The sequence below is a fragment of the Carassius carassius genome, chromosome 42 (assembly GCF_963082965.1).
Source record: "Carassius carassius chromosome 42, fCarCar2.1, whole genome shotgun sequence".
NCBI lineage: Eukaryota > Metazoa > Chordata > Actinopteri > Cypriniformes > Cyprinidae > Carassius > Carassius carassius.
In genome coordinates, this window is record NC_081796.1 from 17,055,522 (window position 1) to 17,078,370 (window position 22,849).

Here is a 22,849-nt window from a genome sequence, read left to right on the forward strand (position 1 = left end):
CAAGCAATGGGGCACTTTAGGCTTTGCTATATTGTGAAAAGGAATGTGAAGACCAGAAAAACACAAATACAAAAAAAGTTAAAAACCTAGATTTGCATTGTGGTTTAAAGAATAATGTCTAAAACTTAAAAGTGTACTACACCCCAAAATGAAATTTTTGTCAATCACTTTACCCTCATGTTGTTCTAAACCTGTAAAAGCTTCATTCATCTTCGGAACAAAATTTAAGATATTTTGGATGAAAACCGGGAGGCTTGTGACTGTCCCATAGACTGCCAAGTAAAATACACTGTCAAGGTCCAGAAAAGTATGATTATGACAATATCATTTTTGTAGGTAAGAAATCAAAAATGCAGCACTTAATAAATCACAAAAATATAACTCGTCAGAAAAATGTGTTGAGCAAAACAGCAGGTGGTAATTTTCGAGGGCTTGAGAGAGAGAATCTGAGCAACTTCTGCTCTTTAAAGAGGCAATTTCACCATTATTAATGCTCCTTCTAAGCAAACTCTTTATTTGATGGAGCAGACGGCAAATTTAAAATGCATAAGCAAACTCTGAGATGAGCCATGGGAATCTTGAAAGGTTTGCTGTCACTCACATTAGCACTTTTTGTCTGATATTTTGCATGGCAAGAGCACATGCATCAGAATCCAGCTTTATATTCATGAGACACAATCTGAAATCAAAGCCTCAAGTATGCTCTGATGTAGGTGTTCTTTTGTTCATTTTTTTTTGCCTGAAGTCCTTCAATCATTTCAAATCACCTTCTCTGCAATGGAGCACTCTATTTTTAAAGTCCTGCAGACGGTCGCTGGCTATTGCCTCCCGCAGCGCTTTGAAGAAGCCAAGGTAATGCGTCATGTTGTGTAGCATGAGTAAAACACTGCCGAGTAGCTCGTTGGTCACCAGTAAATGATGAACATATGCTCTCATATGTTTTTTACAGCAATAGCAGCCACAGCCCTCAACAAGTGGGCGGAAGTCATCTTGATACCTGAAAGTCAAACACAACTTTATGACGCAATTTGTCACACCAGGGCATGTGTTTAACCTTTAATCACTCCTAAAAAAGGACAACACTTAAAGTCTTTGGGGTCATTTTTACCCCAAACTTTTAAAAAGCGATTGCATAAGGAAATATACATTTTTTATATGGAAAACTATATATCATTTTTTTTATTTACTTCTCAACTATACATTTATGCTGTGTTTTTGTGGAAATTTTGAAGTTTTTTACCTATTTACTGCACAATTACATAACTAGGCCATAAATTGGCTCATGAAAAATGATTTTTTAAAGAAAAAATCACTTAAATGATGATCTTAATTAAATCTAAATAGTTTCTGGACATTGCTCTATGTGTTAGGGATAGAATACTGCCATCTAAAGGTTAGTCAAAAAACTTTATTTCTTATGGGTTAGGAATTAAAGTGCAATGGCCACATGTATCCACTAGAGTGCTATAGAGACTCATTCATTTTCACTTCATTTTTCTTGATGCTTCAACTTCTCCTCACAACTTTATGATATATATTTTGTGAATATTTATTTAAACATTTTGAAATACATAAAAAAATCTGTAGTTTTGTCAGAGTTAGAATTTGTTGTTGTTTTCTAATATATTTTGAATTATCTGCTTTTGCAAATTATTATACATACATTTGAAAAAAACATTACAAGTCACCACTATGACGTGATAATCACACACTATTTATTTCAGAAAATTATTTATCAACAACTATTTATTTTTTTAGAACAAGAGATTTTAGAACAAGATGAATTTTAAAAGTAAATAAACCAATATAATACAAAACAACAGCACCAATAAACTGTAATGAACAGGAGTGAAGGGTACACAGAACAACTTTTTTTATAAATCACATGGCTAATAAACATGTGAAAGAACAAGCAGAATATTATAGAATATATATTACAAGCTTGTTCCATGTTGCATATGTGACATTTTTCAGATTTGTGCCAGTTTAGTTGATTTTATTTGCCAATTTCTATAAAAATGCTCTCTGTTGCAGTGGCATACGTATGTTTGTGTGTGTGTGTATGTGTGTGTGTGTGTGTGTGTGTATGAGATAGAAAGTTTGTTCCACTTTGGGTTTATGCTCTAGGACCAGACCTTGAATTAAATGTAAAAATTTTTAGATTTATGCCAGTTTAGTTAATTTTATTTGCCAATTTCTATAAAAATGCTCTCTGTTGCAGTGGCATACGTATGTTTGTGTGTGTGTGTGTGTGTGTGTGTGTGTGTGTATGAGATAGAAAGTTTGTTCCACTTTGGGTTTATGCTCTAGGACCAGACCTTGAATTAAATGTAAATTTTTTTTAGATTTATGCCAGTTTAGTTAATTTTATTTGCCAATTTCTATAAAAATGCTCTCTGTTGCAGTGGCATACGTATGTTTGTGTGTGTGTGTGTGTATGTGTGTGTGTGTGTGTGTGTGTGTATGAGATAGAAAGTTTGTTCCACTTTGGGTTTATGCTCTAGGACCAGACCTTGAATTAAATGTAAAAATTTTTAGATTTATGCCAGTTTAGTTAATTTTATTTGCCAATTTCTATAAAAATGCTCTCTGTTGCAGTGGCATACGTATGTTTGTGTGTGTGTGTGTGTGTGTGTGTGTGTGTATGAGATAGAAAGTTTGTTCCACTTTGGGTTTATGCTCTAGGACCAGACCTTGAATTAAATGTAAAAATTTTTAGATTTATGCCAGTTTAGTTAATTTTATTTGCCAATTTCTATAAAAATGCTCTCTGTTGCAGTGGCATACGTATGTTTGTGTGTGTGTGTATGTGTGTGTGTGTGTGTGTGTGTATGAGATAGAAAGTTTGTTCCACTTTGGGTTTATGCTCTAGGACCAGACCTTGAATTAAATGTAAAAATTTTTAGATTTATGCCAGTTTAGTTAATTTTATTTGCCAATTTCTATAAAAATGCTCTCTGTTGCAGTGGCATACGTATGTTTGTGTGTGTGTGTGTGTGTGCGTGTGTGTGTATGAGATAGAAAGTTTGTTCCACTTTGGGTTTATGCTCTAGGACCAGACCTTGAATTAAATGTAAAAATTTTTAGATTTATGCCAGTTTAGTTAATTTTATTTGCCAATTTCTATAAAAATGCTCTCTGTTGCAGTGGCATACGTATGTTTGTGTGTGTGTGTGTGTGTGTGTGTGTGTGTGTATGAGATAGAAAGTTTGTTCCACTTTGGGTTTATGCTCTAGGACCAGACCTTGAATTAAATGTAAAAAATTTTAGATTTATGCCAGTTTAGTTAATTTTATTTGCCAATTTCTGTAAAAATGCTCTCTGTTGCAGTCACATACATGTGTGTGTTTGTGTGTGTGTGTGTGTGTGTGTGTATGAGATACAAAGTTCGTTCTACTTTTTATTTATGCTCTAGGACCAGATCTTGGTTTATTTGTAGAAATTTTCAGATTTATAATGGATTTAGTTTTATTTTTTTGACAAACAAAATTTTAAAAAGTCATTTTTTGCATTTTCCCATTCATTTTCAATGTGGGGTCATTTTGACCCCAAAGACCTTAAAAGGTAAATTTTTTTTTACACACCTTTAGAACAACCAAATCAAGCCCAGTTTTTTTGTGCATGTTTAGATAGATGATTTAGGAAATGTCACCGAGTTTCATGCCCCTGCGATGAAGGTAACACTTTTAAAAAATGAAGGAAAAATCCATTGGGGTCATTTTGACCCCAAAGGATGATTAAAGGTTAAGGGAATTAAAGTTAAGAACTTAAGTGTCTTTAATGAAAAAATAAAAATAAAGAAATAAATAAATATATTACTTATATATATATATATATATACACACAGTACAGACCAAAAGTTTGGAAACATTACTATTTTTAATGTTTTGAAAGAAGTTTCTTCTGCTCATCAAGCCTGCATTTATTTGATCAAAAATGCAGAAAAAAAATTTAATATTGTGATATATTATTACAATTTAAAATAATTGTTTTTAAATGTATTATATTTTAAATTATCATTTATTTCTGTGAGGCAAAGCTGAATTTTTAGGATCATTATCACATGATCCTTTAGAAATCATTCTAATATTATGATTCATTATCAAAGTTGGAAACAGTTCTGCTGCTTAATATTTTTTCATAACATGTGATACTTTTTTAGGATACTTTGATGAATAAAAAGTAAAAAAAAAAAAAAAAGAAGAAGCTATGTTTTTAAAATATAAATATTTTGTAATAACAATATACACTACTGGTCAGTAATTTGGGGTCAGTAATTTTTTTCTTTCTTTTTTTAAAATAAAATCAATACTTTTATTCAGCCAGGATGTGTTAAATTGATAAAAAGTGATAGTAAAGAAAATATATTATTAGAATATATATTATTAGAATTTTTATTTTTATTTTGAATAAATGCAGTTATTTTAACCTTTTATTCATCAAATATATTAGACAGCAGAACTGTTTCCAACACTCATAATAAATCAGAATATTGGAATGATTTCTAAAGGATCATGTGATAGACCGGATGTTACATGTGACACTGAAGGCTGGAGTAATGATGCTGAAAATTCAGCTTTGCATCACAGGAATAAATTATTTTTTTAAAGTATATTCAAATAGAAAACTATTATTTTAAGTTGTAATAATATTTCACAATATTACTGTTTTTTCTGTATTTTTGATCAAATAAATGCAGGCTTGATGCATTTATTTGCAGAAGAAACTTCTTTCAAAAACATTAAAAATAGTAATGTTTCCAAACTTTTGGTCTTTACTGATATATATATTTACACACATATACATATATATATATATATACATACATATACATATATTTGCATAACTAAATATATTAATATTTAAATAATAAAAAAGGGAAAAGGTATTAAAAGGGAACCATAGCTTCAAACAATGCAATATGATCTGTATATTGGTTATCTAATATTTATTGTCTATTGATGACATTAGGTTATAAGATATTACAGATGTTCTGTAGCTTAAAAGTATATTATATATATATATATATATATATATATATATATATATATATATATACATATATATATATATATACATATACACACACACACACACACACACACACAGTACAGACCAAAAGTTTGGACACAACTTCTCATTCAAAGAGTTTTCTTTATTTTCATGACTATGAAAATTGTAGATTCACACTGAAGGCATCAAAACTATGAATTAACACATGTGGAATTATATATGGAATTATATACATAACAAAAAAGTGTGAAACAACTGAAAATATGTCATATTCTAGGTTCTTCAAAGTAGCCACCTTTTGCTTTGATTACTGCTTTGAACACTCTTGGCATTCTCTTGATGAGCTTCAAGAGGTAGTCACCTGAAATGGTCTTCCAACATTCTTGAAGGAGTTCCCCGAGAGATGCTTAGCACTTGTTGGCCCTTTTGCCTTCTGTCTGCGGTCCAGCTCACCCCTAAACCATCTCGACCGGGTTCAGGTCCGGTGACTGTGGAGGTCAGGTCATCTGGCGCAGCACCCCATCACTCTCCTTCTTGGTCAAATAGCCCTTGATGCCTTCAGTGTGACTCTACAATTTTCATAGTCAAGGTGTGTCCAAACTTTTGGTCTGTACTGTGTGTATATATATATATATATATATATATATATATATATTATAGGACCAATAATATGGAGTTATCAGCAACTGTTTCAAAGTAGGTTTAAAAATATTTAATGCAAAAACGAAACACTAAAAATCTAGTTAAATAAGGCATGTTTTCCACAAAATAAAATGTACAGATATATCAATGCTTGTTAATAAACAGTAATATTTATCAAATGTTAAAGGGATAGTTCACCCAAAAATCTAAATTATGTCATTAATAACCGTTTAAAACGATTCGGTTCGATTTGGTGAACTGGTTCAAAAAGATCCAGTTACATCGAATGATTCGTTCACGAACCGGATATCAAAAACTGTTTTATTTTGAACTGTCTTATAACAGAAACGGAAGAGAAGACAATGCTGAATAAAGTCGTAGTTTTTGTTATTTTTGGACCAAAATGTATTTTCGATGCTTCAAAATTTTCTAACTGACCCTTTGATGTCACATGGACTACTTTGATGATGTTTTTCTTACCTTTCTGGACATGGACAGTAGACCGTACACACAGCTTCAATGGAGGGACAGAAAGCTCTCGGACTAAATCTAAAATATCTTAAACTGTGTTCCGAAGATGAACGGAGGTCTCACGGGTTTGGAACGACATGAGGGTGAGTTATTAAATGACATAATTTTGATTTTTGGGTGAACTATCCCTTTAAGGTTTTTTTTTATTCAGTAAAAAGGCACTTCATACATATATCATTACTCCTGTTGATGTATACAATAGGTTTTATAAGACAGTGGTTTGAGACATGGGTGTGGGGGTTGGAAAAGCCTTTTGTTTAATATCCTACATCACTGCTTTGACCACTAATCTGATCTGACTCTACGTAGTGATAGAGGGAATGTTCTGGAAATGCACTCAGAAGAGAGTATGAATTACTAACATAATGCATTTATTTATCCTTATACCCAAGCTGAGGTGATTGAGATCATGAAAGATGGGCAAGAAACCATAAGATGTGTATGAAAGCATTGGATGTGTATGAAAGCATTGGTAGTCTCATCTGATATGACCAAATGAAACCACAGCTGTTTGAGGGGTGTCTCCTTCCATACATACACACCTTTTATCTCTGAGGTTCATTTCGAAAGGCATATTTTCAACACCATTTGAGTTCAGCTTCTTGCCAGCAGGCATCTCTCCGTTGAATTCCAACACTGTGTCAAACATACACGATTAAATATTCAGTACAATTGCTTTACATACACTTGTGTTCAGACTTACACCCCCCCCCCCCCCCCCCCACAAAAAAAATTAGCAAAGTAGTGTGAAAATAAATCCACTTTTTTTTTTTATCCTTCCAATCATTCATTCAAAAAATTTCACAAAAATCTAAGCTTCTCAAAATAGAAAGTGGCTTTAAGAAAACAGCTAAAGGGTTAAAGAGCATGCGGAGTAGAACTTGCAGTGACAGAAGGCAGCATATCAGGGTGAGGCTACAGCCAGTCTCCCTGCAGAGCTCTCTAATTGGCTGAGGAGATATTGCTTTCTCTCCTGATTCTGCAAGAGCCTGTCCTGAACTTTATTACCATCCTTACACATTGATTAGCTCCTTCTTGGAAAAGACTGCTGCACACCAACAGCCCAAATCAATTATTTATGCCTGAATTTATTATGTATCTTCATGTGATCTAGATACTTTGCAGACATATGCAGGGGTCTCTATTCTCACAGAACAGGCTTTTGAAAGTAAAAAAAATGTGGGGAACCATAATTAGGTATGACTTTATACAGTGGATATAGGAAATAATCACCTATCTTTGAATTAATCACATTTTGTTTCTCTACAGCCTGAAATTAAGATTTTTGTTTTATCCAGCTGAATTTACTCAGTGCAACATATAACATCCAAGAATATAAAAAAAAAAAGAATCACCAAGTTGGAAAAACGATCACCCCCTCCTAAAAATGACTCAGTCAGGTGTAGCTAATAACCTACTCAATAGCACACAAACCATTTGACCAGTGTTGGGAAGGTTACTTTGGAAATGTAATAGGTTACAGATTACAAGTTACCCTGTTTAAAATGTAATAGTAGTGTAACTTTTTCAATTACTTTATTAAAGTAATGTAACTAATTACTTTTGAGTACTTTTTGATTACTTTTGTAAATTTGTGAAAATTAAAGAATAATAAATAAAAGCATATACATCAACTTAAATACAGTTATCTAATAAGCATGTGACGTATTCTGTGTAATAAAATCCTAAACATTGGTGTTTCTTTTTAACTGCTGTCTCTGTATATGATGATAGTTTTCTCAAAATAAGTAAAATGCACATGAAGTGACACAGAGCAGTTCTAGAAATTGTGTTTATGTGCTCCTGTACTCCTATATTGAGATGGCAGAGGTTGAAAACACTGCGAGCTTCAGTAGGCCTATGTGTAGTAAATGAAACCATGTCTTTGCCATTAATTTACAGGAGGGGCGGACTGGGAAAAAAAATCAGACTGGAAAATTCAAACTCATACAAACAAATTCATGGACAAAACTATTTTTTATCTATTTTAAATCTTTAATTTGGGGACATGCAAAATAATTAAAAGTTCTCTCCTGAACTGCACCTTCACTTCCATTTTTCTCTTCAGTCTCTTTATTTTGCCCTGTTATGCATCTCTCTCATGACTTTAATACTCAAGATTGAACAAAACTATACTTTTTTTATATCTTTATAGAAAAATATATATAATATAATATATATTATATATATAACCCTATATATAATCCATATTCTTCCCTTACAAAAATTAACCATGCTTTTATTAGCCTATATAAAAGTAAAATAACCTTGAGTAATTTTTTTTTTTTTTGCAAATGGATTTGTATTTATTTTTAAATAAATACATTTGTAAAATAATTTTACATTTTTGGTTATCACAGTTAAACAATAGTAACCATTTTCTCTGGATTTATAGTTAAATATTAAAACGTTAATTTTCGTAAGGGTTGTGTTGCTGTCTGTCGTAGCTCCCCCTAAACCTATAAAAAAAAATCTGAATTTTTTTCAGCTAAATTACTACTGTATCATTACAACAGATAATAATGATGTCCTTTATATAGTATTTTGAGTGATGACTGCTTGATTAAATAAATAAAAAAACAAAGACAAAAAAGCATCTTTACAGATGAAACTGACCTGAAACCCTGAACAGTAGTTCTGCTTCTCTGCTCCAGCTGTCCACTCTATTCTTTCTTTCTCTTTCTCTTTCTCTCTCTCTCTCTCTCGCTCTCTCTCTCTCTCTCTCGCATTGATAACTCGGAGTCTGATCCAAACCGTTTGGCGGAGGCGCGGAGAGCGCGCGAGTCATGACTAACAATTCATGATTTATTAGAGATTTAATTATCAAATGGCGGATTCGCAAATGATCGCTTTAGTACATTCGGCAGGCAATTATACAATAATGATATTAAATAGTGGGGCAAAATCGGCTGCCAGGCCACCGGGAATTGTCCCGGTTCTCCCGGTGTCCAGTCCGCGCCTGATTTCCACAGACACGCAGAATGTGGAAGTCATATATTGCATTTTTGGGGCTTAATATTCACAGACACTAGTCCATGTCATGTTTTGATTCAAGTGTACTGACCTACTTTTGATTTAGTCATCCAAAATGTGGCATATTCCGTCCGCGTTAGGCATTTCGTTTTTATGACTGGATTCTACGAACCAGACTGTGTTTCCGCATCCCGGAAATTATTAGGGCGTATGTCTCAGAATAGTCAGTGCAATTTGGGAAAGAAATCAGTTAAATCTGTATGTGGATGCGTGTAAATATTCAAATGTAATCCCCTTTGTAATCGTTAAAAATTTCATAAGTAACTGTAATTTAATTACTCATTTTTTCGTAGTAACTGTAACTAATTACAGTTACAATAATTTTGTACTTAAATTACGTAACGCCGTTACATGTAACTAGTTACTCCCCAACACTGCATTTGACTTTCAACTGTGATCAGCTGTTGTCATTTTGAACATTTCAGCATGAAAAGAGCTTTCCTGGAGCATTTCAGTCCTTGGTAGTGCAACCGAAGCAAACAATCCACTATGTATGACATATCACTATCAAAAGATCTCCGTGATAAAGTTGTAGACAGGCATAAGTCAGGATATGGATACGGATATGGATACAAAAAAAATTCAAAGGCTTTATCAATGCCTAGAAGCACAGTGAAGTCTGTTATTAATAAGTGGAAGGTATTTGGTACAACACAGATGTTGGTGTTAAATCTTTCTGATTTAATGATCAAATACAGATGGATAAAACAAAAACTGTGCCCATCTGCAGTCTGCAAAGCAACAAAATGTGATTATTTTATTTTATTTGCAATACAATGGTGATTAACATATGTACTAATAAATATTCAATATTTTTCTAAAAAGTATGTATGGATAATCAAGTAAAACCAAGTTGTTTCAGTTCAGTAAGTGTTCAACTAGAAATATAAATAATATGAAAGTTATTCTTATGTTTACTTTACAAAAATCACATCAAATTACATGTACCATGGCATGAAGATTGGCAGTTTTAGAGTGATACTAAAAAGCCTTTATTTGCTAAAAAGAAAAAAGTATAAACTTTCAACCAGATGACAGAAGGCACATAGTTGATTGTGTACAACAGGTTTTTTCCCCACAAATTCTTGATCACGATAATTGAAATTTGAAATTTGTGTATCTAACCCAGTAGGCTTTATATAGTTAAGAAAGTGTAGAAAACCTGGAATATCTTTTCAATAGTATAACTATGGGCTTCTGCACACCTGTAGGGGTTGATGTACCTGCCGTCTCAGGGTCGGGATCAATGCTGTAGTTGAAGGAGAGCGCGCAGCCTCGCTCCGTCACCTGGAAAGGGAAGAAGCTCTCAAACAGGTCAACTCCTGCTTCAACACAGCTAATGACCTCATCAGGACGGCCAACCCCCAGAACCAACCTGAAAGAGATGGCAAAAGCTTAATGCACTGCATGCTCAGGCTTAAAATACAATGAGTCAAATACGATGCTTTTTGCCTTAATGGGAGTTACTATTAATTAAAGGTTAACTATAAAGGTTAATTAAAGGTCACAGATATCTCTGCATGTTAAGCTTAGATAGGAAAACATATTTAAACATTGAATAAATTACACACTTCAGCTGCAACAGGTAATTCTGAGGCTTTGGATCTCACAAACCTCAGTAAGTCAGATTATAGTGAACCCCAGAGATAAAATCAAAGCCAAGTTCAGCCCAGGGTAAATCATTTTTCAAGTATTAAACCAGAGAATCTGCGTTTTTTTGTGCAGGTCTCCACACTGCGTTTCAATGGAGATCCAAAAGCTATATCAAACACATCAACAAAGTAATGCAGTGAAACAAATTGTTTTTGAGGTAAAATAAATTTAGAAAATTGGATAGTTGCAAAAAGTAAAATGAGGATAAAAAAGAAAAAAATGTATAAGTCGTCTCTTATGTTCATCAAGGGTGTATTTATTTAAATACAGCAATATTGTGAAATAATTATGAATTTAAAATAACCTTTCTATCCTAATATATTTTAAAATATCATTTATTCCTGTGAAGTGATGGCAAAGCTGAATTTTCAGCATCATTACTCCAGTCTTCACTGTCACATGATCCTTCAGAAATCATTCTAATATGATGATTTGCTGCTCAAGAAACATTTATCATCAATGTTGAGAACAGCTATGCTGCTTAATATGTTTGTGCAAACCACTTTATTTTTCAGGATTCTTTGATGAATAGAAAGTTCTAAATAACAGCATTTATTTGAATTTGACATTTTATGGTCACTTTCTATGTATTTCATGCATCCTTGCTGATTTTTTTTTTTTTTGGAAACCAATGATAGCATAAATACTGCAGCACAGAAACATCTTATCCTGCTCCAAACCTAAATGATGTATCCAGTCCTACAGCCTGTCTGCCTTACAACCTTCTCCAGCATCAGTTATTTGTGACCTGAGATACACCCAAGGGAAATGTCAGTTTCTAACAAGACTATAAAGCCCAGTGGGAAGCAGCCCTCTTAAGACCCCGCTGAGCCACAAGGAATGCTTCCAAATCCACACTGCTTCACTTCCTGCCATTTTCTTGCTGTCGCTGTGTGATTTTCTAACTTCCTAGTCATTCTCCAGGAGAGGGAGATCAGAGAAATCAATCATTACACCACTAGGAACTCAAGGTGAAGTTTGTTCCTGAAACCTTTCTAATCCCAGCACTTCCAGCTCCCCGGAAGGGAGAAGGTGGTTGCTATGGGCAGGGGCGTCGGACTGGGGGGGTAAAGGGTACCGAGTACCCAGGGCCCGAGGCAGGGGGGGCCCTTAGAAGTCAGTTTTCTATACATACATATACATGCACTAACATTTGTATAGCATTTATGTACAACTAAAAAAGTTCCTGTGCAAAACTAAACTTGTAGTTAGGCGCTGGTTTGGTATAAAAAAGTCATTTTCATGCTGTGCAGGGCCCCACACCCCTCTCGAATCAATGCAAATGGTACGACCCGCAGGTCAGGTGCTTCTGCTGCGGACCCGCGGTGATTGAATCAGTTGATGAGACAGGAGCTGGAGTGAGCCGTGAAGAGTCATGTCTCTCCTTAAGAAAGGAAAATCAGGGGCTCAAAAACGAAAAGAGAAGCAGAATAAAGAGAGAAGGGCAAATGAGGGCAAGCAGTTGCTCACAAATTTTTTTGAAAAGAGAGGTGAGCTCCAAATGCATCATCAAGCATTGACATTGTTTTAACATAAATATCTACTCCCGGTAGAATAGCATACATTTATGTTTGCATTTATGAATAATATACCAATACTTTATAGTATCACACCCTTCATAGCGAGCAAACAATGTTTCTGATTATTACATGGCTTGGCTGAATTCCAATGTAGAATGCGGTCTGTTATTTCTTGATAACAGACCGCTGCGAAGTATAACAGACCGTTGCCATGAAAAACAGCGCGTTGCTATGGACGCGGAACGGACTATTTTCTTTGGCGGAAGCAATACAATCGTTTTTAAATCAATAAACTCATTTTTAAATCAATAATTCGTGGCAAATTATTTATTTATTTTGTGGGTAGCCATGTAATAAGCGGGATAATGTATAGAGAGGCGGTCGTTTTAGCGAATAACAACCCCGACAGGCTGAACAGGACCCCGACACGAAGCGGAGGATAATGTAATCTAACGTTATACATTATCCCTTACGTAAATAACAGGGAGTGAGAAGCAGACGGAGCTCAACACACTGCCACTCCAGGCAGCTGCCTAAACGCTTGTCTCCTCTTCTGCTGCAGTTCTCCCCACTCTCAGAGTCAGAAGTTTACATGAAAACACTGTATATTTCCCTCCATTGTCAAAATCTAACACCCGCGAAAACACAGATCGTTAGCGCCTATTTTACCGCATTGTTATGCAAATTAGCTCGCACACGCTCTTACATTAAGTACAGGATTGTTCTCAGTATAATAATGCACATCTTAATGATTGAAAAATGACTTATTTTAAAACATAATTCAAAGACTGAATGTCTAGTTTGGCGGTTAGTTTACCCTGTGATTCTATAGTCTAGTCTGCATTTATTTTAAACAGACAAATAATCATCAATTATCTTGTACTTAGCCTACACTTTAAAAAAAAGGTATTGTGACAATAAAGGATATTTTAGCAACCATTTGAAGCCATATATTTCAGTTTCAGAGTCAGACCCTGCAGCAGCAGGCCCCTCATCATGGCTAGGTGAAAGCAGTGACAGTGAGGTGGATGTGAGTGTGACAGTGAGACAAGGTGAGCTTTTTAACACTTAGTAATTAGTAATTAAGTGTTAAGAGGAAATAAGCAAAATTAGTACATTGTTATTGTACACATTTAAACTTTAAAGTGTAATTACTAATTACAGTTTAAAGTTTACAGTTTAAAGTTTAAATGTGTACAATAACAATGTACTAATTTTGCTTATTTCCTCTTGTAGCAGAGGCAGAAATAGAAGATGAGGTTGATATTCATATAAGTGATCAGAGGGAAAGTGAAGAATGTGATGAAGGTAGTCAGGAGCAGGAGGACAGAGCTGAAGAGGAAAGAGAAGAGAATGAGAGACTTAGGGATACTGGAGAGGGATTGTCAGAGGACCCAGGATTATGGCCAACAACTCTTACTGATAAGCACAGGAAAACTATTGTTCAAATGCTAGCAAAAAACTGGACTTTAAAGACCTGATCAGCAAATTTGCGCATGCAAAGACCCGTCAATGGGCATTTAGTAAAAACTGACATTATTTAGTTTGTGTTTCAGACCAAAGTTTTTCTCATTTGGTATGGTCATTTTCAGAACTGCTTTACAGTATATTTGATTTAGTCCAGGTTTGGACCTGCTAGACCTTTTGTCATCTCAGTAAGTAGTACTTTCGACAATAAAACAAAAATATATTAATCAGAGTGTGGCCTATTTTGTTTACATTTTAAGTGTTTTTATGATAAAAATGCAATACCTTACCCATTGGTATCACTATGGTATTGGGGGCCCAGCAAGATGGTTTGTACCCAGGGCCCAAAATTTGGTGCTACGCCCCTGGCTATGGGCCCCTGGTGGGATGGAGTGTTGCTATGGCTGATGAAAATCGAAGTGCACAATCAGAGAGTAATTGGACATCTAGCCACTCAATCTCCAACTGAAGAAACATCTAAGCCTCTGAGGCAGAAATTTAAAGGGACACCTTTTTTACCTGGGTTTTTCCATGCGGAAGCTCTGCAGATGTCGCTTTAACCAGCTGAGCCCTCACATTCTGGTCCATGGCAGCAGAATGAAATCCATCCAGGACAAATCCACCCACAGGACGCTTGGAAGTCTCTCGTGCCGACCGGAGCCTCTCCTCCATAATGTCTCCACCCTCCACAACCCCGAATATCTCGGCCTGTTTTAATTCCTGTAAACAAGGACAGTATGTTTATATTTATTTATTTAAATACATTTTCCAGATTTTACCTGTCAAGGTAAAAAAAGAAAAAAAAAATCCAAATTAAAATAAATAAATAAAAAGTTACATTATTTTGTATATATATATACATATATGTGTGTGTGTGTGTGTGTGTGTGTGTGTGTGTGTGTTAAATAAAATTCTGGCATCTCCATCTCAATATATTGTACAACATGCAAGCAAAGATTCACATCAAATGTTAACTCAGGGTTACACTGCACTTATTCGCAATTACAAAAGTACATTATTTACATGTGCTTTAAAGCCTTGCTGGTTAAACATAATTTGTGTGCTGTTCTGACATGCTCTTTTTCTGAGCACGTACACCCGAGGGTCGCACACTCCAAAAAACCTGTCAACCAGCACCTGATTACAGGACTAAAATAATTTTCACGTCTGATTGCACTTATACTTTTAAAAAAAACACACACACAAGGATTACATATAAACACTGTTGGTTATGCCTAAAGTGAAAGTTAACATTTGAGAGAAAAATGGATGTGTGCAGCTATATTAGATGCATGTAGCTCTTAAAGTGACAAAGAATAATTGTAGTGAACATGCTGCCGCTTGTCATTATAGGGATATTTCACCAAAGGATTTAAATTCCGCCAGTATTTACGAACTCTAATGTTGTCCCAAACCTGTATTTATTGATTTCTTCCCATTTATATGTAAAAAAAAATATTCTGCAGTCACTAACAGGTATTCGGCTGTGTTTTTATGTACTAACCTGAGTTTTCTGGTGCAACACCAGACATTCGTCCAGATGGGCTAGAGTCCTGTCCACTGATTTGCGGACTCTCTTGCGAGAGACACCGGCCTGCCAGGTCTCTCCATCAGCCATGTTCTGATAGCAGTCCGGCTGGATAGCTGCCTGAATCGCCATGAACCTAGCCACTGTCAGCTCTATCCTTCCACCGCTGCCCCACACCGACACTGTCTGTTTAATCATACACAAGCATTAAATTCCTCACAATTAACAGTAAAGGGTTGACACAGCTCTAGAGGACACAAAAGCTCTTTGTAAGCCAACCCGCAGGAGTTGAAATCCAATAAGATTTTACTAAATTGACTATTTGTAATGATTTAATGGAAGTGTTAGTGACAAAAAAGGCTGAAAACAATCATTCGACACAGTTCTCTAACCTTGTTGGTGATGTTACCGGCAGGGCTGGTGTTTGCAGAATCATGCAGAGAGCAGAAAAGCACTGTATCATGAAGACCTGCAGGAAACCATCAGATTAGTGTTAATCACGTCAGAGGATTAGCTGATCAGATGTCTTTTGTAACTAGCACAACTCAAGCAGCTACTTCTAATCAAAACCGACATGATGCATTTAAATCTAAAACGTTTTATAACCAATTTCCATAACTGACATTTTTAAGCTATAAATAGTGCAAACACAACATATGACGATCTGCAAATACACTTGTATTATTTGTCCATTTACTAAATCCTCAAAAGCGATGGAACGCATAAGAACAGTCCAATGCAATCAAGCAGAAGACTTGTTCATTATGACAAAACTGCTTCCTGGTGAAATAAACAATCAAGAGCTTTACTCATTATTCTGAAGATATAAAAATGCATTTATATGGAGATTAGGACAAATTGGGGCACTGATGAGTGTCGTTGATGGCAAAAGTGTTTTTGCATAGCTTGTACAAACTATTTCCCAACTGTAGATTAGACAAATGTGTACATGTATGAAAGGAACATGAAGAGGCATTATATGGAAATGATGGAGGTGAACTTCAGTGACCAACTTTATCGTGTACAACAATTTTCTTTTCTTTTTTTAATTATCCAAATGGAGAACTAGCAGCCGCCTCAAGTCACCTTTTGAAATGTCTTTACGGTGACACATCTTAATATTGTGAATGCAATTACCTTTCTCATTTCTGGTTGGATTGCTGAAGGCAATGACTGAAACAGTGCCCTTCTTTTGCAAAATTAAAACTGAAAACTAATTTTTTGAAAATGCATCTGCGGTATGCATCCAAGCATGAATGCATAATTATTTCTAAACAGTCAGTGGTCTGCGAGCGAGGAGAGAATCTGAAAACGCCTTCAGAACTAAAAATCAACACCCCACTGGTAAATAAAGTTGGTTGAAAGCTAAAAGAATTTCAAAACCAAACTTTATTTAGTATTAACTTTATTTTATAATGCATATGAGTTTAGCGTTATTGAAGGGTTAGTGTGTTTTAGGGTGATTGAATTGTGTAATTTCTACTAGTAGCACCAATTGGAATTGCCATTTGTTTGTTCAAGTAAAAGAAGTGACTTGAAACTGGTTTCAAGTTTATTTTGCTGTCTTCCAGGGGTGCATGTTTCACCTTAAAGAATTTAACCATATTCCAAAACTCCTAGTACTGTGACCAGAAGAGATTTTTTTTCAGGTGCTTCAAGTCTCAAAGTTTGTGCAGGATTGGCCTATAGCCAAATTTCTTTTCTTTTTTTTATTGGAATCTTCTTCAAAAGTGTAATACTTTCTGCCACTGTCACAGCTACAGAACCACTTTGATAATTTATAAACCACTTGATGTGTGAATTTTCAAACTGTGTGAACTGCTTCGAAATCTATTAGCCAAGTTAGAAAATGTTTACAACCACACTTCTGGCTAGAAATTACTTTGAAATACTTTTGTGATTTAAGCCGTGTTTCCACCGCAGGAACTTTACCCAGGAACTAGGTACTTTGGCCTGGTCCTCTGTGTGTTTCCACCGCAGGAACCGGGAACTAAATAAAGTTCCGGGTAAAAAAAATGCCCCTCAGAAAGTCCCTGCTGGCGAGGTAATAGTTTTTCAAAGTTCCGGAACTTTCGGGGGCGGGACTTGGACGCTAAACATCCTGATTGGTTGAGTTCACGCAGCATTGGTTGAGTTCAACCACCATTTATTCGGATCAACATTTTCTAAATATTACTGTTGTTGTGTCATGAAATGTATTTTTAAAAGTATTTAAGGTGAGAATGTAGTTGTTTAAAACTCAAATCTGTGGTTTATTTATGAAGACAGCGCCTATTTAAAAATGTGTTTCGCCGATCTCTGAGACGTGAGCTCCACGCGACCAGCGAGAGCTCAGTCCTCATGTATCCGCCGAGAAGCAGCCTCACCTCGGCTAGACGTTCTGATATGTACCGCTGGCTCTGATGTCTCTTTAGTGGTTAAACATAAAATATAATTAAGTTTTGGGTAAATCTAACAGTTAATCTTTGGTCTGTATTAATTTTATCTATATGTTAAAATGAAAATAAAAAAGGCAAATGTATATAATATTTCCTTTCATTGTAATGGCTGTATATATACACATATCCCTGAACTAAGAACATTTCTGCAGCTGTTATTATGTTTAAATGAAAACGAAAGGAGGCAGTGGTATTTGATATCATATTTCGTTTTATTGTAAATATACAGTGAGGAAAATTGCAGTAGCCATGGTCAGCTGACTGAAGTTATCAAGTACGCTGCTGTTTGCAGATTTAGCGGATTTGCGTCATCGCGGACATCACACTCTCGAGTCAAATGCACCAAGTCTGAACTACCGAGGATGCACGTCCAAAAGTAGTGCACTTTCTATTGAGAAATGCACGCAGACCTATGTCACCAGTCTATTTGCCTAATCTTCCCGGTACTTTAGACCGTGGTGGAAACGCAGAGAGCAGCAGGTCTGGGGGGAAAATAGTTCCTGGGAAAAAAAGTTCCTGGTACAAATGTTCTGGGTAATTTCAGTGGAAACGCGGCAAAAGATGATCTTTTCAATGATCTTGAACAAACTACTAGTGACAGTAGGTCATCTCTTCATCTAAAATGCAGTTGCTGGACCCCAATTGCGATTTTATGTCTGCAATATTTGGCTGAGGACAAATCTTTTTGCATCAGTCACCTGAGCTGTTAATGCCATGTGACTAATCATCCTAGAACCACAAGAAAACTGTACTATGACAGCAGTGGGCCTAGCTGATGGCACCACAAAAGCCCCAAACTCTTCATTAAAGTGGTGATTCACAGCTGAAAAGAAGGGATTTTAATGAAAGTTGTCTGTCTGTGCAATAGAAACAAAATGTTTTATTTTTAAATCAGTGCTACATAACTGAACAATTGTTTATAAAAGAAAAAACCCAGACATCTTTACTTATAATTAAATATTAGGGGATGTTTTTACAGGCACACTGTCTGAAGAATCCTAACCTGCAAACTTTCTGACACCCTCTTTGAATTCATCCAGAACCTCATGATGCTCTGCACTGAAAAAGAAAAAAAGTTATGAAATACTGAAACTATAGATATTAGATATATATATATATATATAAAATAAATAAATCAAACCTTTTATCAATATGGAAAAAATATTTGCAAATGCAAAATCCATCCTTAATTATACTTTAATAATTTTATTTTTATATACACTACTGATCAAATGTTTTATTTTAATATATTTTTAAAAGAAGTATTTTATGCTCACCAAGGTTGCATTTATTTAATGAAATAATACAGTAAATACATAAATGTCTTTGAAATATTACTACCTTAAATAACTATTTTAATACATTTTAAAATGTAATTCATTCATGTGATGCAAAGCTCAGTTTTCAACAGTTATTACTCCAGTCTTGAGTGACACATGAAACTTCAAATAAACAATACTTATTTGAAATATTTTGTAATATTAAATCTCTGTCTTTACTGTCACCTTTTATCAATTTAATGTGTCCTTTCTGAAAAAAAATACTAATTCTTTACAAACATCTTACACCAAACGTTTGAATATTATCATGCAGTAAAAGAGGTTTTAACTTGAATAATAGTAAGAAATGTATCTTGAGCAGCAAATCGGCAAATTAGAATGATTTCTGAATGACCATGTGACACTGAAGACTGGAATACTGATGCTGAAAATGTAGCTCTACCTTACATTAATAAATTATATCTCAATATATTTTTATATATTAAAATAGAAAACAGTTATTTTATTTGTAATGACATTTAATAATATAACTGTTTTTACTGTATTTTTGGTCAAAAATGCAATGTTTCAATAAGAGCATAAGATATCGGTATATTTGAACTTTTGATCTGTATAAAGTGCCTACCAGGAACTCAAAGTAACTTTACAGGTGACAAGATAAAAAGGACAATAAATCGCTACTCTCATAGACTTCCTTCCACTTTGAATGCTGTGAAAATTTCAAGTTCTCTCAACATCAAATTTAGTGAACTGAGATCTGTCAGCAAATTGTGTCATTTTACAGTCCCACATGTTCGATTAGAAAAACTACTGTCCAAATATTAAGTGAATCCCTGTTCATGAATGTATGATCTGATATTATAATTTATACAATTCTTACAGGCTATCCACTGACACCTGTGTGACCGAGGGAAGATCTCTCAAAGTGTGTAATGTGTCCTGGGTCAGATGGGGAACAGTTGCACAGCGAGTGTACAGGAGGCAGCCGGGCACCTCTAGTGAATGCTGCCCTGATTTTCCAAGTCCAGTCAAAACTCCCAGACGACATCCCTGAACCACTCGAGACAGTTCCAGTCTCATCTCACTTGTTTGAATGTTTCTCAGATCTAGACGAAATCAGAATCAGAATGAGCTTTATTGCCAGGTATGTTCACACATACGAGGAATTTGTTTTCGTGACAGAAGATCCGCAGTGCAATATAACAGCGACAGAACAAAAAACATAATAAGGAATTTAAAAAAAAAAATACAAATAGGTGGGTAAGGAATGACAATATACAAATTGACAATGTATGGCAGGTATATTACAATGAGCATTTATGTACGTACATGTATATTATGTGCAAAAAATGTAAGTGTACGCTAAATATGTGTTAAATGACAGCTCGTCACCTGCAAAAACAATATCCAACCTCTTTATTCTCTCATTTTCCAGAGGCATCTAGTGCTTGACAAGCAAATATGCACAAATCAATTAAATAGAAGACTTTACTGTCTAGTTTCCCAAACTGAATTTAACATATATAACGGAATGCAAAGTTTGCGTTATACAACCGGCACTCTACGCCATGAAAACTTGTTAGCAAAAACAATATGTCATATTCGACAATAAACCTTTTAAAAACTTCTCAAGCTTACCAATTTGATATTAGCTGCTTCCGAGAGCGGGACATGTGGATACTTCAGGTCGCAGAAATATTACGTAGCACTGTGATTTGTCTCACATTTACGACGTCATAACGGTTCTACAGCGCAGAGCTGTGCATTTGATTCACATCAGTGATGGAGTACTCGAGTCCTGAGTCCGACTCGAGTCACTATTCATCGGACTCGAGTCCGACTCGACAGTCCATTCTCTGGACTTGTGACTTGACTTGGACTCGCGGACTGATGACTCGTACTTGGACTCGAGGATATATAAAATCACGTTGTTTTTGACTAAAATGTTATTTTAAAAATTATATAAGGTGTTACACTTTTCCTGTTTCGTGCCCAAGACCAGCCGGGATCTATTCTTTTCCCTCACAGACACTGCTACCGCTTGCTCTCTCTCTTTGCTTGACAACACTGACATCACTCACTTTACTTTCACTTTACTTTTTTTCCAAAGCGCTTGGGCACTTGCGGGAAAGGATGATTGGTTAGTTCTTGTCACATGACCCGCGGTGCGCTTGCGGCATTCTGAAAAGTTTAGATGTTTTTAACTCGATGCCTGGAAAAAACGAGCGCGTCGCTTCCATTATGAGCGCGCATACCGCGCGCCTACATTGGAAATAACAAACTTGAGCGCGCTAAAGACGCGATATGTGAACGGCCCTTATCGTTACACGTTGCTTTCTGACCAGTCGCGTGCCGTCACACACGCACACATTCACTTGAACACATACAAACGCACTCACTGTTGAAAAGCTATGTGTCCTTAAGCTTCAAGATGCCAATGATGTGCCACACCACTCTTGGCTTGTTAATTTACGATTAACTTCTAACTCCACCCCCCTGATCTCAAGCCAATTAGGACACTATGAATTGCACCTGTGCCCACAGCACCTTCATTCTGGTGCACATGGATGCACTGTGCAGAGAACTGAGTCCTTTTCCTTTGTTTTGTTTTTTTCCTGCGTGTGTGTATTTGACCATGTAAGTGCTTTTGTTTGACACTTAACTATTATTCTGTATTTCTTAAGTTTGTCCTAAGTGTTTATTTTGCTGTATTTCCTGCTTACGCATGTTCTTTAGTTATTTAGATATGTATTTGAGATTTATAGTATGAGTAGATGGCCTTATGCATTGTTTAAATTACGTTATCTCCTGTGAATTCAATGTTATGTTGTTAACTAAATCATAGTAATTCTGTCCTTTTTGTAGAAACCACACACATACACCCCTGCATACACACCCATACCTAATGCCTGATTTGGAAGGAAAATAAAGACCTTAACATCAGAGTGACTAGACTGGACCTGTTCTTATTGACAGCCCCATTGGCTTCAAGCTAGCTACCTAAGCACCCTCCTACTCCTTTTCATGGTCCTTCGAGCCGGAGCTCATTGATGATCAGTGGATATGTCTAGTCACTCCCTGCCCTCATTGTCTCCGCATGAGCGCCCACGTTGCCAGGCTCAGCTCCCCGCACGTTATGATGATTTCGTCCTACAACATCATCAGCGGTCGCAACCTACAGCAGAAGCACCAGAACCACAACCGTTACATCCTGCAGATATTCCTGGTACTGGTCCTCATTATCAACCCTGGAAAGAGGATGAGTCTGAGGAAGAGCCAGAGGAGTTGGAATTGCCCACGGAGGGAGACATTCAGGAGGACATTCCACAACCTCACTCGCCTGTCAGATCTGAGAGAGTGCAAACCCCTGATGTTAAGCACCCACATACCTCTCCAATAGCTCCCATTCCTGATGCTCAAACTGCACTCCTACAACAATTAGTAGAAGAATTAAGAAATCAGGGTAGACTAATCCAGCAGTGTATGCTTGGAAGCAGCACTCACTCCTCACGGTCTCGCTTGCCATCCCCTTGCCCTGATAATCTTAACCTTCAATCAGCAGTATCTCCACAAGCCCATACGGAGGACCATAGACCCCCTTCTCTCCTACTTCAGCCACAGCTTCCATCTCCTTTGCCTCCTGTAAGTCGTGCCCCTCCTACCCAACCTATGCCACAGTCATTGCAGAGTACGCATCCTCTTGGCTGTGGTCAGTTTCCTGCCACTTGTCAAGCACCAGCCTCC

General features: G+C 35.9%; 1 pseudogene; it reads right to left on the reverse strand.

Moving 5' to 3' along the window:
- Positions 1 to 484: 484 nt before the first annotated feature.
- On the reverse strand, positions 485 to 20,824 carry LOC132124071 (queuine tRNA-ribosyltransferase accessory subunit 2-like; annotated as a pseudogene).
- Positions 20,825 to 22,849: the final 2,025 nt, after the last annotated feature.